General features: G+C 44.3%; 1 long non-coding RNA gene across 1 annotated transcript in view; it reads right to left on the bottom strand.

Moving 5' to 3' along the window:
* The window catches only part of LOC147034220 (uncharacterized), a 184749-nt gene that overhangs the window by 32101 nt on the left and 133504 nt on the right, over positions 1-19144 (bottom strand). The gene's annotated exons all lie outside the window — the stretch shown is intronic.

Below are 19144 nucleotides of genomic sequence, written 5' to 3'. Positions count from 1 at the left end.
GGGGTTCATCAGGGATGTGTACTTGCCCCCACACTTTTCAGCACTTGTATGGACTGGATTTTAGGGAGGATGTCGGAGAGATCAAGTTGCGGTGCATCGTTTGGGAATGTCAAGATCTCGGACCTTGATTGTGCAGATGATGCAGTCATCTTTGCGGAGACTTTAGACATCCTTTTGGGGGCCCTCGAGGTGCTGAATGAGGAGTCGGAGCCACTGGGATTACGGGTTTCTTGGGTCAAAACTAAGATCCAGGCTTTCGGTGACATCTTGGATGCTGCTGTCCTGTTTGTTGTGAGGATGTTGAGGTCGTGGAGAGATTCACTTACCTTGGCAGTGATATTCATGTCCCTGCTGGCTGCGAGTCAGAGGTCAATAGACATCTGGGTCGGGCCTGGGGAGTCATGGATTCACTGGATCATGGGGTGTGGCGCTGCCGGTACCTGTGCGGGAGGACGAAAGTCCGAGTCTTCAGGTCCTTGGTACTTCCAGTCTTGCTCTATGGGTGCGAGAGGACGAAAGTCCGAGTCTTCAGGTCCTTGGTACTTCCAGTCTTGCTCTATGGGTGCGAGAGTTGGACTCTGACCAAGGATCTGAGATGGAGACTTAATTCCTTTGGTACCAGGTGTCTTCGGAGAATCCTTGGCTATCGCTGGTCGGATTTTGTGTCCAACGAGCGGTTGCTGAGAGAGACTCGGATGAGATTTATTACCTGCATGGTCCGTGAGCGTCAGTTGCGGCTGTATGGACATGTGGCTCATTTTCCCGACGCTGATCCTGCTCACCAGATTCTCTCAGCGAGGGAGTCTCATGAGTGGAGGAGGCCAGTGGGCCGACCACGTGCCTCATGGTTGCAGCAGGTTGACCATCATCTCAAGGAGATGGGGATGGGCCTGGAATCTGCCTGGGGGATGGCCAGACGGAGACCCCTGGAGTACCGGCGGAAAGTGGACGCAGCGACGTGCTGGTCAGGTTCGATCTGTGACCTGCTACAGGTACCATGTAAACCTGTACTAACCTGTTCCATGGTCGGGTTGTCGGCGACTAAACAGTCTCCCCCACCAGGTTTTCTGGTGAGGAGGGTGTTTGGATATGGACACCCAGCAGGATTAAAAACAAAACCTGCCAAAGGGCGGAGGAGCTCCTTGTGAGCCAACGGCCATCCATATCTAGTGCCCAACTGTGTCTGCGGACGTCCTCCTGCAGTTGGGTCACTTCTTTTTAGGAGGTTGGTGGCAGGATTTGCACTCCGGCCACGGTAAAACCCTTCATTCCGCAAAACGCAAAAACGCAAAAAGATCTGAAAACCCACTCCGTGGGAGTACCTCCTGTGCAGCTTCCCTTCGCAGGGCAGCTCACCGGATGACGGGATTGGGGCAAAGCCTTCGGGACCCCCAATCTTTGATGATAGGAGGGAAACCACGGCGTAACATCCTTGGGTCAGATTGCGGGAGAGTGTGTCGGAGTGGTGCTGAGGTGTCGTCCACCAGACAGCGGTCTCCTTGGGTTAACCTGAGGCAGTCCCTTCGGGTGGGTGCCTGGAATGTCCTATCCCTAAGAGAGGATGATCACCTGTCTCTGTTATCATCTGAGCTCAAGCGTTTGGACATCGGGATTGCAGCTCTCTCTGAGGTTCGGAGACCGGATTGCGGCGAGATAATGGTGGGTGGTTACACCTACTATTGGTCTGGTCGCTCTGATGGTTACCATACCCAAGGAGTTGCTGAAGCTGTGTCCAATAAGCTGACCCCAATGATAATTGAGGTAACACCGGTCAACGAGCGTATTATGAGATTAAGGATTCGTCACTCCTTAGGTGTCATTTCCCTGGTCTCTGTTTATGCTCCGACTGAGGCGAGTGATCTCACCGTGAAGGATGCATTCTACGCTACACTCGAGTCTGTGGTTGATCAGTGCCCCAGACGAGATACACTTCTAGTCTTGGGGGATTTCAATGCATCGACTGGAACTGATAGGGATGGTTATGAGGTGTGTGTTGGTCCCCATGGGTCAGGAACTATGAACCAGAATAGCACTAAGTTCCTTGACTTTGCAAGAAGTCATGGACTTAGGGTGGCTGGTTCATGGTTTCAGCGCCCGCAAGCTCATCGCTGGACTTGGTATTCCAACGCTGGCGGTGTGGCAAAGGAGATTGACCATGTCCTCGTTGACGGTCGCTGGAGGATGATCCAGAACTGCAGGGTCTACCGGAGTGCTCAGTTCCTCAATACTGACCACAGGCTTGTTGTAGCAACTCTAAAGCTGCAAGTTAAGTCCTGGAGAATGGTACCATCCCAGTCAAGGCTGGATGTTGCCAAGCTCAGGGATGAGAGAGTAGCTGAGGAGTTTGCGAACAGGCTGAGTAGACACTTGGGGGTCTGGGTGCTTTGGGGGGTTCTGAAGAGTTGTGGAGCGCCTTCAAGACCACCGTCCTTGATGTTGCCGGTGGATGCCTTGGAGCTCACCACAGGGCAAAGAAGAATTTTGTCTCTCAAGGGACATTGGATACCATTGACCAGAGTCGCAGGGCCAGGCTGAATGGCAGAGCTGAGCTGTTCAGGGAGCTGAGGCGTAAAACTGTACGTGCACTGAGGGTGGACAAGGAGGCCTATGTGCGAGGAATCTGTGAGGGGGTAGAGCATCACCTGTGGACAGGTGATTCTCGTCCCGCTTACAGGGGAATTCGCGCATTACGTTCATCCAAGCCCATCCGTCGGAGCACTGCAGTTCGAGCAGAGAGTGGTAGGCTCTTGACAGAGGAGTCTGAAGTGAAGGCCCGCTGGGCCGGTTACTTTGAGCGGTTGTACCGGGCTGATCCCCCAGCTGTCGAGTTGGACGTCAAGGGTGTTACAATCCCTGTTGCTGACCCTCGAATCAACTGTGGTCCACCTTTGCTTGTGGAAACACGGGCTGCGGTGAACCAGTTGAAACGGGGCAAAGCTCCAGGGATCTGTGGCATCCATGCTGAACTTCTCAAGGCTGGTGGAAATGCTGCACTCATGTCGTTGCATGCAGTTTTGTGCTCTGCCTGGAACACAGGCATCATCCCAACTGACTGGAAGAGGGGCCTTGTTGTCCCTCTCTGGAAAGGGAAGGGTGATCGCCAAGACTGCAACAACTACCGAGGGGTGACGCTGCTCTCAGTGCCGGGCAAGGTCTTTGCTCGGATAATTCTTGATAGGGTTCGCCACCATCTGCTTGAGCACCAGCGTCCAGAGCAGTCAGGCTTTACACCAAAGAGGTCAACGATTGACCGTATCCTTGCACTTCGTGTCCTCACCGAATGCAGACGAGAGTTTCGGCAGGGGCTGCTTGCAGCATATGTTGATCTCTGTAAAGCGTTCGATTCAGTGAATCGGGATGTCCTCTGGAGGATTCTTGGTCTTCGTGGGGTGCCACCAAAACAGATCGATCTGATGTCTGAACTCTACTCTGGTACTGAGAGTGCTGTGAAGTGTGGTGGTACCATCTCTGACTTATTTCCAGTTGTTACTGGAGTTTGTCAGGGGTGTGTGCTGGCCCCCACACTTTCAGCACTTGTATGGACTGGATTTTAGGGAGGATGTCGGAGAGATCAAGTTGCGGTGCATCGTTTGGGAATGTCAAGATCTCAGACCTTGATTTTGCAGATGATGCAGTCATCTTTGCGGAGACTTTAGACATCCTCTTGGGGGCCCTCGAGGTGCTGAATGAGGAGTCGGAGCCGTTGAGATTACGGGTTTCTTGGGTCAAAACTAAGATCCAGGCTTTCGGTGACATCTTGGATGCTGCTGTCCTGTCTGTATCTGTTTGTGGTGAGGATGTTGAGATCGTGGAGAGATTCACTTACCTTGGCAGTGATATTCATGTCTCTGCTGGCTGCGAGTCAGAGCTCAATAGACGTCTGGGTCGGGCCTGGGGAGTCATGGATTCACTGGATCATGGGGTGTAGTGCTGCCGGTACCTGTGCGGGAGGACGAAAGTCCGAGTCTTCAGGTCCTTGGTACTTCCAGTCTTGCTCTATGGGTGCGAGACTTGGACTCTGACCAAGGATCTGAGACGGAGACTTAATTCCTTTGGTACCAGGTCTCTTCGGAGAATGCTTGGCTATCGCTGGTCGGATTTTGTGTCCAACGAGCGGTTGCTGAGAGAGACTCGGATGAGATTTGTTACCTGCATAGTCCTTGAGCGTCAGTTGCGGCTGTATGGACATGTGGCTCGTTTTCCTGATGCTGATCCTGCTCACCAGATTCTCTCAGCGAGGGAGTCTCATGAGTGGAGGAGGCCAGTGGGCCGACCACGTGCCTCATGGTTGCAACAAGTTGACCATCATCTCAAGGAGATGGGGATGGGCCTGGCATCTGCCTGGGGGATGGCCAGACGGAGGCCCCTGGAGTACCGGCGGAAAGTGGACGCAGCGACGCACTGTTCTGGCACATGCTCCCATACCTGACCTGACCTGACGCGCTGTTCTGGCACATGCTCCCATACCTGACCTGACCTGAGGACACACACACACACACACACACACACACACACACACACACACACACACACGATTATGGATTGCTTTTGTGTTGTCATTCTCTTTTTAAAATGACAAGCTTCAAGAAGTAGAGGGTTCAGCAGAATGACACAAATAATGATTCCACCTGCTTCCTCCGCTGCAATCATCATCTCTGTACACACTTCATCAATGCCTGGCGCTCTTCCCTTCTTCATCCTCTTCGATGCCGTTCGCACTTCCTCCTCTGTGATCTCCACCAACTCCACTTTCCCCTCTATGTTACATGGTAGCTCCAGCTCACCGTTCCTTCTTTCTCAGTTCAACAGCTGTTTGAAATATCCTTCCCACACCTTCAATACTTATGCCCCCCCTCTCTGTCACTAGCCTCCCACCACCATCTGCAATCACCATCCCTCAACCCCTTTCATGTCCTTACCATCTTATCCTCATCCCTGTCATGGGCCAATTTATATACCAGCTTCCCCCCTTGCAACTGTAACTGCAGAAGGTAGTCAATACAAAATCAACAATCATGAAAAATTGGGTTTGTCGGGATCCACCACTCATTTTGTGACATCATTTTTTAACCCATTTTACAACACCTTTTCAGTTTCATAATTTGTTTGACGAATAATTTTTCAGCTATCCACCATCTCTCGATGCAAACATGAATATCAATGCATGTCAATGGCAGAACTTTAGTAGTTTATATAAACGTGTAAATACAGCACAACTAAGTTAATACTTTCATCATAAATGGGCAGAGGAGATTTCTTCACAATTACTTCATTGCTAATTACTTGTGAATTATCAGAGAAGTTATTATTAAATCTTAATATCAGTTCATGAAGCACTGCAAACTAGGTTTTCTATTTTATTTATTTTTTAAAGTTGTGATTGTGGAATAAAATGTTTGATACTTTTGACAGAATGAAAATCTAAGCAGTTTTTAGAGTTCATTAAAATTTTGTTTCACATTTGGAGGACGATGAGAAATGACCCTAAACGCTGAAAACATCGGATTTCAGTTGTGTTCAGGAGCAGGCCTCCCTCATCTCATGTTCAAGGAGCATTTGGCATGCTCTCCATGCTTGCCAAGAGTGAGCTGTCATTAGAATCGAACCTCAATCATAGTTTGTACACTTCAGCACTGATGCATGAAGAAATAATTCCATATATGAACTCGAGGGGAAGCAATCGGTAGAGTGCAAAACCTCCGCTGCCAATACTGCTGGGTCACTCAAGTGAACCTGATATCCTATTCATTGTAGGTCAAAACGGATCAGACTCTACTGAACCACGATTGAATAAACTAAACTAGATCGACGCGCATGTAGAAATGCCAAAAAAAAAAAATCGAAATTTTTTTGAAAAAAAAAAGGTGCAAAATTTCTGGGTTTTTTTCCTCTAACAATTGTTTTTGGGTTGGAAATCCCTGAAATCATGGAGAAATGCAAAAAAAAAAAAAATCAAATATTTTTCAAATAAAATCGAATTTTTTTTGAAAAAAGTTGCAAAATTTTGTTTTTTTTTCTCTAACAATTTTTTTTTTATTTTTGGTTGGAAATCACTTAAAACATGTAGAAATGCAAAAACAAAAATTAAAATATTTTTTCAAAATGGCCGCCATAGCGGCCATATTGGACTTTGGACCAAGTCCAAAATCTAATGGCATGATCCTTGGACCATACTTAATCCCCCCACCAAGTTTCGTCGAAATCCGTCCAGGAGTTTTTCCGTAATACTGTTCACAAACAAACAAACAAACAAACAAGCAGTCATAGACTGGTACTTATGAAATCGTCAACTTGACCTCTGACCTTGTCTAATAAAAGCATGAATCAGTCAGAAGCCCAAGGGGAGCTTGAATTCTGAATTCATTGTGGTCTACGATTTTACACTGTGGTTTGCAGATAATGAGTCCCAGACAAAAACTAGATTTCTTGTAAAAATTCCATTTTTTTGTTTTTATTTTTAAAAAAAAAGTGATTCAGTTCCAGCAGGATATGCCAGACAATAGGTGTATTATTTTTCAGAAGAATCTGATAAAAGACTTATTATTTATTATATATATATCAGTTATTCATCGCTGTTCCAGAATTTCGACAACCGAGTTTTAAGCGTCCAAAGCGATCGCAAAAACCGAAGACAAAATTAAAATCGAAGTTAAAACGAACTCGTAACGTCGAGTGAAGCAAAAATACTTCATTTCTCCACATGAATTTACGGAATTATGTTTGACCTCTCTGTGACCTTGACCTTTGACCGATTTTGACCAAAATCTAATCAGCACTAGCCATCACCCTCCTGAATCACGCGGTGTAATTTGACATTGGTAGCTTCTTCCGTTCTCGAGTTATCGTGCCTACAAACAAACAAACAAACAAGCAAGCAGTCATAGACTGGTACTTACGAAATCGTCAACTTGACCTCTGACCTTGTCTAATAAAAGCTGTCTCTAGAGAAGGTAGCGACGCAAATCAGAAGTTTCTCCGATGATTCTGTTCCAAACCATCAAAAATCGAATGTTTGACCTCACTGTGACCTTGACCGTTGACCGATTTTGACCCAAATATAATCAGCACAAGCCATCACCCTCCTGAATCACATGGTGTAATTTGACATTGGTAGCTTCTTCCGTTCTCGAGTTATCTGTACCAAAGCATCAAAAATCGAAAATTTGACCTCACCGTGACCTTGACCTTTGACCGATTTTAACCAAAATCTAATCAGCACGAGCCATCACCCTCCTGAATCACGTGGTGTAATTTGACATTGGTAGCTTCTTCCGTTCTCGAGTTATCGTGCCTACAAACAAACAAACAAACAAACAAACAGAAACAGAAGGCATCAATATACTTACGAAATCTTTAGATTTCGTAAGTAACAAACAAACAAACAGACGGGTGAAAACAGTAACCTCCGTCCATCTTCGATGGCGGAGGTTAAAATTTTAAACGACTCGTGGGCTCATTGGTCCATTGGACCAAATTTTCATTGCTCTTCACAGCCTTGTTGCATACCCGCCTGATGTACTGCTTGAGCATTAGCTTGCCTTTCACGAAGCCCAGATGTGCTTGAGGCCAGCGCGGGGATGATATTGTTGCAGTTCTGTGTAATGGTACACAATACATCGCGGTCCGAACATAGTTATTACCTCTGCTACCGGAGGTGAAAGAGGTTTTGTTTTCACCCCTTTCTGTCTGTTTATGTCTCTTTGTTAATTGCAAAATCAAAGATTTTTCAAGTATATTGGTTAGTCGATTTTGTTATTCTGTCTGTCTGTCTGTCTGTCTGTCTGTTTGTCACCTCCAGGTCACAATTTTAAACCGATCTTCACCAAACTACACCACATGGTAGAGTTTGTCATTCCGAAGAAGCCTATTGTTTTTGAGGTCAAAGGTAAACATAGGTCAAAGGTCAACAACTAAGGTGGTATTTCTAAAATCCTCAATTTTCATCCCATGACTTGAAATTTAAAGAGGAAATTTGCATATCAGGTCACTGAATTCAACGACCAATTATTTTGAGGTCAAATTTGTTTTATGGATTTTGCAAGTATCATGCTCTGCATGACATTTTCTTCTTATTACTTATGTATCTAAAGATTTCTTAAGTATATTGATGACTTCCATCGTGTGTTTGTGTGTTTGTTTGTTTGTTTGTAGGCACGATAACTCGAGAAAGGAAGAAGCTACCAATGTCAAATTACACCACGTGATTCAGGAAGGTGATGGCTAGTGCTGATTAGATTTTGGTCAAAATCGGTCAAAGGTCAAGGTCACAGTGAGGTCAAACATCCTAAAAAAAAGTTATAACTCGAGAACGGAAGAAGCTACCAATATCAAATTACACCACGTGATTCAGAAGGGTGGTGGCTAGTGCTGATTAGATTTTGGTCAAAATCGGTCAAAGGTCAAGGTCACAGTGAGGTCAAACATCCAAAAAATGATAACTCGAGAACGGAAGAAGCTACCAATGTCAAATTACACCACGTGATTCAGAAGGGTGGTGGCGAGCGCTGATTAGACTTTGGTCACAATCGGTCAAAGGTCAAGGTCACAGTGAGGTCAAACATTTGATTTTTGATGGTTTGGTACAGAATCATCGTAGAAACTTCTGGTTTGCGTCGCTACCTTCTCGAGAGACAGCTTTTATTAGACAAGGTCAGAGGTCAAGTTGACGATTTCGTAAGTACCAGTCTATGACTGCTTGTCTGTTTGTCTGTCTGTTTGTGTGCAGGATATCTCAAAAAGTTGGGGACGGATCCGGATGAAATTTTGTGAACAGGTTCGGTGTGTGAAAAGGAAGAATTTATTCAATTTTGGTGAAGATGCGGATCTGAAATTTTAAAAAGTGATTCTTCACCATTGAGAGATAGGGAAAAAGCGATATATAGCACGATATCTGAAAAACTTAGGGACGGATTTGAATGAAACTTGGTGTACATGTTGGGTGTGTGACAAGGATGAATTGATTCGATTTTGGTGAAGATCCAAATCTGAATCTGGATACAATAATTATTTAATTGTAAAAGTGATTCTGCACCATTGAGAGATCGGGCCAAAAACGATATAGTACTGTTTGGCATGATATTTCAAAAATGTATTGGGCCTGATATGTTCTCGTGGATCAGGCATTACGTGGCGGAGGTACGCGCTCTATCGAGTGCCCTCCTATTTTTAATAGTATTCGTTTTAGATAGCGCTTCCTGATTGTGCAGTGGGTTTTTGAGTCATATGTGTTGCATGTATTTTCAGCAGGCCTTTCTTCCCATTTTTAAAACTATTTTACTTCACACATGCCCTCTCGATCATGAAAGCATGCAGGCCATAACAAATAGCAGTCATTAGCATCTGCATTCCAATGTCACATTCAAATCATGCCCCATAATCCAGCAAACACTTCACCTCAACCTTCACTGTACTCGGATCACCAATGCTACAACATTCATACGACTTCCAAATGACTTCATAATAATCCCCACACCATCAGACCCCAGCTCAAGCTCTCCTGCACTCAACATTGATGCCACAACCTCAATCACCACCATCACGAATCACCACACAACAACTGTTATACTGCACCACAGCTGCCGTTTCTCAACCATCTGCCGTACCATCTGTCATCCCTCAAATTGGCAAGCAGCAGCCTCTTCACTCTCTGCAGATCTGGATAAAATCACAAGTTGGTCCAACACCTGGAACATGTCTTTCAATCCTGACAAATCTCACACTCTCACCATGTCTTTCTGAAAGGACCCTCTGGAACCCCCCCCCCCCAACCCATCTACTTTCTCAACACCCATCTAAGAAGTACTCTCATTCAAGGTTCTGGGTCTCACTGTCTGCCATGATCTTTCCTGAGAATGCCACATTTCCAAGATGGCCTCCAAACCGGTCACCGATTGGGCATCCTCTGTCATGCAAAGTCCTTGCTTGGCACACCTGAGTTCCTGACCACATAAAAAGCTTTGATCCACAGCCTGATGGAGTGCTGCTCTCAATCTCTGGGCTGGTGCGCCCGGCTCTCTCCTGTCTCAGCTTCACATTGTGGAAACCAAGGCATTTAGGATAATTGGTATCTCCTGCGATGAGGCTGTCTTTGGGTCTCTCACTCTCTTCCTGCAGGCAGGTCGGTGGTCTTTCTGTCTTCTACCGTCTCCTCTTCGGCCTCGCTCCCCCCACTGCTCTGTCTGTGATCTCCCCCCCTCCCAACCCCCACATTTCCACAGGGTGCTCAAGGTCCACCAGAAACCCCCTTCTGGTAAAAGTACCAAAATCAAGAATTACTGCTCACCTTCACTCTTTCATTCCTATTTTTTCCCACCTCTGGAACAAACTCCCACACTCTCTTCAATCCCACTCTTCCCTCCAGGTCTTCAAAACAGCTGTTCACCACCATCTATTTTCTTCCCCCATCCAAAACCATGATTTTTTTCTACCCCCATTAATCCACCCAAACCAACCCCTTGATATTCCCTGCTTTCGTTCCTGAAGGTCCCTGTAGTGTCCATCTTGTTTACCCGGTGTAACCCACCCCATCCCTCTCCTTTCCACAGATCTCCTCATGTCTCTGTTCCCCACTTTGTGCTTCCCTCTCCCACCCCTCTTATCTCCTGCTCCCCTTGTTATACATTCTGTGTGTGAGCTCTAAAATGAGCCTTGCCATTGTATATATTAAAAAAGGATGGCTGAGATATCGCCTGGACAAGCAAGAAAGAAAACAAGAAAACAAACGGAGTAAAAACCGAGTACTCCCTTCCTTTGGCGCCTGGTGATGACGTCATGCATCACCTGAAGATGGAATTGGGAAGGAGCGGTGTACAACTATAAAAGCACATTTTACCGTCAGTGATGAAATATTCCTGTAACTACTTTGTTTCCACCATACCATCCAGCTGGAATCCCTGCCAGTACAACGTACCCTTCCAGTCAGAAGTTTTAGAACACCCCCATTTTTCCAGTTTTTACTGAAATTTAAGCAGTTAAATGTTTCAATGAACTCTGAAATTAAAGCAGAGAACAAATAAACAATTGCAGATAAAAAAATAAATAATGGAATCGTTTTGTTGAACAAAATTTAATCTAAATTTTTGACTCGTCAAAGTCACCACCTTTTACAGATAAAACAGCCGAACATACTCGTGGCATTCTTTCTCCAATGGAAATCAAATATTGTTTGGAAAGTTTTCCCCACACTGTTGCAGAAGTTCCCACAAATGTGTTTCACTTGTAGGTTGCTTTGCTTTCACCTTTCTGTCCAGTTCAACCCAAACCAGCTCGATGGGGTTTGTCTGGAGACTGTGCTGGCCATTCCATGATTTGAAGCCTTCCATCTTGTTCTTTTCTTCTAAGGTAGTTCTGACATAGCCTGGAGGTATGTTTTGGGTCGTTATCTTGTTGAAGGATGAACCCCTAACCAACTAGGCGTAGACCAGAGGGTATTGCATGGCACTGAAAAATGCTGTGGTCGCCCTTTTTGTTCAGGGTGACAGTCACTCTGTGCAAGTCGCCGACTCTGGATTCAGCAAAAGAGCCCCAGATCATCATGCTTCCTCCATGTTTCACAGTTGGTGTCACACACTGAAGAACCATCCTTTTGTCTATTCGACCGCGTACAAAAACCCTGCGTGATGAACCGAAGATTTCAAATTTTGGTTCATCGGTCCGTAAGACCTTCCAGCTTTCAGTAGTCCACTCGCGGTGCTTCATGTCCCAGCCAAGCCTCTTTTTCTTGTTTTGCTTTCTTAGCAATGGCTTTCTTACTGCCACTCGACCTGTCAAACCTGCAGCTCGAAGTCTTCTTTTCACAGTTGTTTCTGAGACTTCCTTACTTCGACCAGTGTTGAGCTGTGCTTGAAGCAGCTGTCCTGTGAGCCGCCGATCACACAAGCTGTTGGCCCTCAGAAACTTGTCTTCTGATTGTGTTGTGGCTTTGGGTCTGCCAGACCTCTTCCTGTCAGAGTTTCCTTCAGTTTCCAAGTGCCTTTTGATGGTGTAGGAAACTGTACTCACTGACACCTTGGTTTTTCTTTGTAATTTCTCTAAAGGAAAGACCTTCACTTTTAAGGGTTATAATGGTCTGTCTGTCTTTCTTTGTTAATTGTCTTTTTTTTGCCATTATGATAGCAATATACTACTTCCTGCAGTGCAATATTGTCCAAATAATGCTTCAGAGGGTGCAGCAACACAGTCTGTTCCAACACTGCTTTTATACAGACAGAGGGTTGGTAACTAATCAACAAAAGTTGGGACATCTGAAGTAATTGTTTGCATCAACTTTCAAGGCTTAATTTACTTCCATTGCTGCAGAACAGCTGCAGTTGCGAACCCATGACTTGTTACCTGAAAAGGGCCTTTTTTAACAACTCTGAAATTTATATTATTTTTCAGTTTTTGGAAACCTAAACTTTTTTTAACCTCTGGAAGTTTACCGCTTAGCTTTGTACCATTTCAGGTTATTCACTGGACTTGAACCGCTTAAATTTCAGTAAAAACTGGAAAAATGGGGGTGTTCTAAAACTTTTGACCGGTAGAGTATCTGACTTTGGCAGATAACAAACTGCAGTCTCTTCCTTACTTGGTTTCCACATTCCAATCAAGACAATGTTGCAGGTAATGTTTACAAAGTCAATTATTTTGACAACCAGTTTCAAAGACAGATGACCAAATATTTGCAAATAAACACTGAAAAGATTCACAGATACTCAGGTGTGACGGTATTCAGTTCCATGGTGTTCATCGAGACATCCCGTAAACTATCGCTATGTTTCTAGCGATGTTGTGCATCAGTGGCGATGATGAAACGGCACAATTCTGCACAAAAAACAGGCCCGAATCAGGTGACTCTACCTTGGACATGCTGATTATACTCTCCCAACAATGGATAGAGCCCTTCAATGTCAGACATGAGATCAGGGCTATCTGTCTCGACTTATCTCAAACTTTCGATACAGTCTGTAACCCTGCCTTGCTCTCCAAACTTTCTGCCTGTGACATCCAAGGCTAACTCCACACATGCTGATCGATTGACTTCCTCTGCTCTTGCAGCTAAGGTGTGGCTCTCAACGGAATCCTTTCATTTCTTCTCCCAGTTAAGGCAGGAGTACTCCAAGGCAGTGTTCTGCGGCCAGTCCCATTCCTGCTACTTCAGCGACGAAAACCTCCTTTATTTATTTGCTGATTACTCAACCCTCTGTCATGACATCGCTCATCCTTCAGATAGGCAGGCAGCAGCTTCTTCCCTCTCTTCAGACATCGATAGAATCACAACCTGGTCAAACAAACACTCTCTCACAAAGGACTTTCTGGCAAACTGCACCATCAGCTTTCTAAGGCCTAAGTCACATTTGCTCTACGGCGAGGATACGGCGGCCGTACGCCCTCTGAATTGACAGAAACGTGCGGCGGCCGCAGAGTTTCTGAGGTGGCCTCAGGGTGGCCCTACGCCGTATGGCTATATTTTACAGGCCGTAGGGTCGCCGTGGGATTATAGCGCGGAGTTATAACTTTTTTCATTTCTACGTTCGCCGTAGCAATTCGACAAGCCGAAACAAAAGGACTGGTAAAAACAAACAAACAAACAAAAAAAACCCACTCGTTACCATCTGTCTGGCCACAAGTTCGCCTTAGGGCCCCCCTGCGGTCCCCCTGCGGTTGCCTTGCGGGCACCTTGCATCTGCCTTGAAAATTATATGGCCGCCGCAGGAACGCCCTAAGGTCACCGTGCGATATCAAATCAAAGACCGACATCAAATCAAAGACCGTACGGCACCTCTACGTTTTCGGTCTCCAAAATTTATAAATACACCGTGAGGCTACCCGAAAAATAAAAACATATGTGACTGCAAAATTGTGTGACCGTGGAAATACTCCGGCCGCCGTATAATTGCTAGTCGCTGTAGATTTTGAAGATCCCACGGCCGCCGTGGCAAATGTGACCGAGGCCTTAACAATTATCTTGAGAAAGTTCAGTCACTCATAGTCCTGGGTCTCACTATCAGCCATGATTTTTCTTGGCCAAACCACATTTCAAAGTTGGCCTCGGAAGCCAGCCGCCGAGTGGGAATCCATCCTCCATCATACAAAGTCATTCCTTGGAACATCTGAACTCCTTTCCACCTGCAAGGCCATCTTCTGCAGCTTGATAGAGCATTGCTCCTCCCTCCAAGCAGGCTCCTCTGCCTCACACCTTGCTCAGCTCGACGCTGTGGAAACCAAGACCTCCAAGATCAATGGAATCTCCCACGATTAAGCTGAGTCCATGGGCCTATCACTTTTACATTGCAATCAGGTCGGTGGTCTCTTTTTCTTCTACCACCTCCTATCAGGTGTTGCTTCCTCTGATCTTTCTGTGCACTGTCCCTCCAAGTTGTCTACCATTAATCACCTTATGGTGAAACTTCCAAAATCCAGAATCACTGCTCGCTTACACTCATTCGCTCCTCTTTTTTTCCTGCCTGTAAAATCATTTTCCATATTCTCTCCAATATCATCCTTCCATCCAGGTTTTCAAGACAGTTAACCACCGTCTGGGATGATCTCCCATCAAAAACCATGTTTTTTTTCCTACCTCCGTCAAAGTAGGTTTTATTGTGGAAGGATTTGTAGGTGTTGTGTAATCAATGTCAGATGCAGTGGAAATGGGAAGAAGATTGCAGTCTCTGTGAGTTGGTCTCTGCAAACAGCTGGATTGTGTGCATTGAGATACCTCTGCAGCAATAGGCCAAGGAGATTGGGACTTTGACAATAACACTGTCGGAGACTTTATAATTAAATAAGTACTCACTTCTGGTAAAATTGGCACCTCGGCCAGTCTGTCAATCGACAATGTTGGTCCAGAATTTGAACCTGTGATGAAGTCAGCTGTAAGGATTAAAAACAAGATAATATGGTGAACAATTTAATATCTAACAAGTATATGAAGTATTAAAATGGCACAATGATGCCAACAAGGTAAGGAAAGCAGCATGAAACTCGAGGGGGAGCACTCGGGAGAGTGCAAAACCTCTGCCACCAATACTGCTGAGTCACTCAAGTGAACCTAATATCTAATTCATAAAATATGACGTCAACAGTGCTGACAGAGTTATAGTTCTTTTCTCCAACATTTTATTTTATTTTTTTTGGAGGGGGGGGGGGGGGGTTGGAAATCACTTAAAACATGTAGAAATGCAAAAAAAAAAAAAAATTCAAATATTTATCAAATAACATCGACATTTTTTTTTTTAAAAGTTGCAAAATTTTCCGTTTTTTTTTTCTCTAACAATTTTTTTTGGGGGGGGGGGGTTGGAAATCACTTAAAACATGTAGAAATGCAAAAACAAAAATTCAAATATTTTTTCAAAATGGCCGCCACAGTGGCCATATTCGACTTTGGACCAAATCTAAAATCTAATGGCATGATCCTTGGACCATACCTAATCCCCCCACCAAGTTTCGTCGAAATCCGTCGAGGAGTTTTTCCGTAATACTGTTCACAAACAAACAAACAAACAAACAGACAGGAGTGAAAACAGTAACCTCCGTCCATCTTCGATGGCGGAGGTTAACTTGAGGGGAAGCACCCGGGAGAGTGCAAAACCTCCGCCGCCAATACTGCTGGGTCACTCAAGTGAACCTTATATATTAGGGCCCTGCCACACCTTGACGTTTTAGCCAGCAATGGCAACGTATAAAAATGTATGTAAAACATTGGCGTACGCTGAAATTTTGATGTTTTTTTTTTTTTTTTTAAGTTTTTGGCGTATTCATAACGTGTTGATCGTTTGCATAACATATTAGTAACGGGCACAGAACGTTTCGTTGTGTTATACATAACTTTTACCAATGAATGCTTACCTTGTGGTCGGCGTTCAAAACCTATGACAAACGAGTTTAACTTACCCTTTGCGCGCTATACGTATCGCCGGCGAACTCGTGGCGGAGCCAGTTAAGAACTTGCCGGACGCCGATTGAAATCAAAACTTCCTGAGAATTTGAAGTGTCAACATCGCAGTCACACCTTGACGATTTTGCCAGCGTATGCCATTCTATGAAAAATATGTTTACAACGCCAGGCACACGTCAGATACGCTACAGGTAAGTTGTGTATACGTTTAGAGTATGCTTGAAATCATTGAAGTACACTGGCATATTACCTAGTCCATTTGGTACGTCGTGAAATTTCAAGCATGCTGAAAATTTTAAGACGTACTCGATGTAAGGCTCACACGTTTCGCATGCGTTGGCATCTGTTCCTAGCACGTTCCGCGATCGTTTAAACACGGCGAACACACGTTACTTGTAGGTTACTCATAAGTCAAAGCACGTCAAGGTAATGGCCAACATAGGGCCTACTTGAAACCAAATTTCTAATCGATGAGTTACGTGCTTTGAACAAATGAGTAGCCTCAGCTTAGCATATGTTTAACGTGCTTGGAAACTATGAGTAACGTGCATTGAAACTATGTATAACTGGCCTTGAACCAATGACTGGCGTGCTATGAATGTAAGAGTAACGTGCGTTTTCCCTATAAGTAGCATGTTTTGAACCTAAGTAAAACGTGCTTATAACCTTTGAGTAACATGCTATGAACCTATTTGTGACGTTTGTAAAACGCACATTGTCGTATGTAGACGAATTAAATTGACGTCTTCCGGACAACCATAGAACTTACTGAAAGTGTTTCTAACTTACTTCTACCGTGTACTGGCGTATTGGCAGCGTTTTGGGGAATTGGTATATACAAATGGGCTTCACAATAAAAACCCATCATTGTTCCAGAGTAGATGTGAGCACCGGTAGTATCAATAGTAGCAGTACTATTACTAGTAGTAGGTGTGCGTGACAGTAATAATAGTAGTAGTAGTAGTAGTAGTAGTAGTAGTAGTATGTCTATGTCAGTAGTAGTATGAGCAGTACTATTACTAGTAGTAGGTGTGCGTGACAGTAATAATAGTAGTAGTAGTAGTAGTAGTAGTAGTAGTAGTAGTAGTAGTAGTAGTAGTAGTAGTATGTCTATGTCAGTAGTAGTATGTAAGGGTGATGTGGAGGCTGTGGGTGATGATGGATCCTCGTTGCGTCAACGAATAGGAGAATACTTTGCACCATTGTTCGATGTTCTGAAAGGGCTAATTTTTTTTCCACATTCCGAAGATGAAATATTTCTTTGTTTTACTATTGAAATTATTAAAAAAGACTTTGACAAATGCATAATGTACTAGTAATGAACACAAAACGCTTCGATAACTTATAGATTAGTTATACCAACAATTGCTTATCGTGTTTTAGGCGTCCACAGCCTATGCCCAACGATAGTCTAGCGTATGCATAACGTGGGAACGCATCGTTTACGATTACGTGACGTTTGCTATCCATTGACTGCCACTAAACTATTTTAATAAACGGCTGTCACTCGCCTATTGTTTTTTGACGCTGGTGCAAGGCAATTCAAATCGTTTCCATTGAACGAGTGAACTTGCTGTCACTCGCCTATTGTTTTTGGACGCTGGTGCTCGGCAATTGAAATCGTTTCCATTGAACGAGTTAAATCGCTTCCACTGGACTATTGAAATGATTTCATAATAATCCTTGGTAATCCTTGGACCCACTCTGGCTACAGCTCGTCGAACATCGCTGGAGGCATTCGCAGGAAGTTCATGAAGGATGCATGGTCCTCGTTCCGGAGTTCCACCATGAGCTGGTCATATATGCCGTAATGGCGTCGCCTCCGATCCATGGTCTGACCCACTACCTTCTCCTCCTTTCATGTCTTCTTCTCCCGGCTCTATTGGCACGTAACTGGTGCAGTGTCAACTCGATGAGGTCATGTTGATGTTCGAGGACAGGTAGGTATTGTCGTCTCAGCCTTGCCGTATTCTCCACCTCTCGGATTGACATCAACATGTACTCACCACGAAGTCTAAAAAAAAGACGGGTTCCTCCTGCGAAGGCCCTTTTTATATACCAATTCCCCAAATCTCTGCGAATACGTCATTCTACGTCAGCTGTTTGTTAGAAACGTGTTCAGTAAGTTCTGTGGTCGTCATGAAGACGTCAAATACGTCTATATACGTATTTGTTCGTAGGACATGCTCTACAACTAATTCCCCAGCACGTTACTCGTAGATTATAAATAAGTCACGGGTTCCCTAAACATTACTTTGATGTGTTTCGATGTATGAGAAACTTTCTAGTAGCGCGTTGCGAGCTGTGAACAACGTTCGTGTAGCATGCTTATAAAACGTTACCTAGAGTTTATGAATAAGTTTCGGGTACGCAAATGTTACCTCAACGTGTTTCCACATATGAGTAACATATAAATAACGTGTGTCAACGATCGCATAACGTGCCTAAACCTTATGGCCAGCAAAGCAGAACGTGTGAGCCAAACGCCGAGTACGTCGTAAAATTTTAAGCATCCGAAAAGTTGAGAAAAACCACAAAGTTCAACGATTAAAGCCAGCGTACTATGACTTATGGCAGTGTTTTTCAGCGTGCTCTTAATGTATACAAAACCTACCCATAACGTATTCGACGTGTGCCAGCGTATGAGGCAAATTTTTCATAAATCGGCATAGGTTGGCTGAATCGTCAAGGTGTGACAGCCCCTTTATTCATTAAATATGATGTCAACAGTGCTGACAGTTATAGTTCTTTTCTCCAACATTATTTTTTTTTGGGGGGGGGGGGTTGAAAATCACTTAAAACATGTAAAAATGCAAAAAAAATTCGAAATTTTGTTAAAAAAAAATTGCAAAAATGTTTTTTTCTCCAACAATTTTTTTGGGGGGGGGGTTGGAAATCACTTAAAACATGTAGAAATGCAAAAAAATTTTCCCTTTTTTTGGGGGGGTAACAATTTTTTTTGGGGGGGTTGGAAATCACTTAAAACATGTAAAAATGCAAAAAAAAATTTCTCAAACATTTTTTTTTGGGGGGGGGTTGGAAATCACTTAAAATATGTAGAAATGCAAAAAAAAAAATTTTTCTCTAACAAATTTTTTTTGGGGGGTAACAATTTTTGGGGGGGGGTTGGAAATCACTTAAAACATGTAGAAATGCAAAAAAAATTCTCTATTTTTTTGGGGGGAGGGTAACAATTTTTTTGGGGGGGTAACAATTTTTTTTTGGGGGGGGGGTTGGAAATCACTTAAAACATGTAGAAATGCAAAAAAT

Source organism: Eptatretus burgeri, chromosome 1, assembly GCF_056783735.1.
Source record: "Eptatretus burgeri isolate ZD-2024b chromosome 1, Ebu_testis_v1, whole genome shotgun sequence".
NCBI classification, from domain to species: Eukaryota; Metazoa; Chordata; class Myxini; order Myxiniformes; family Myxinidae; genus Eptatretus; species Eptatretus burgeri.
Note: the sequence above shows the minus strand (reverse complement) of the source record. Positions and strands in the feature narration are given on the sequence as shown.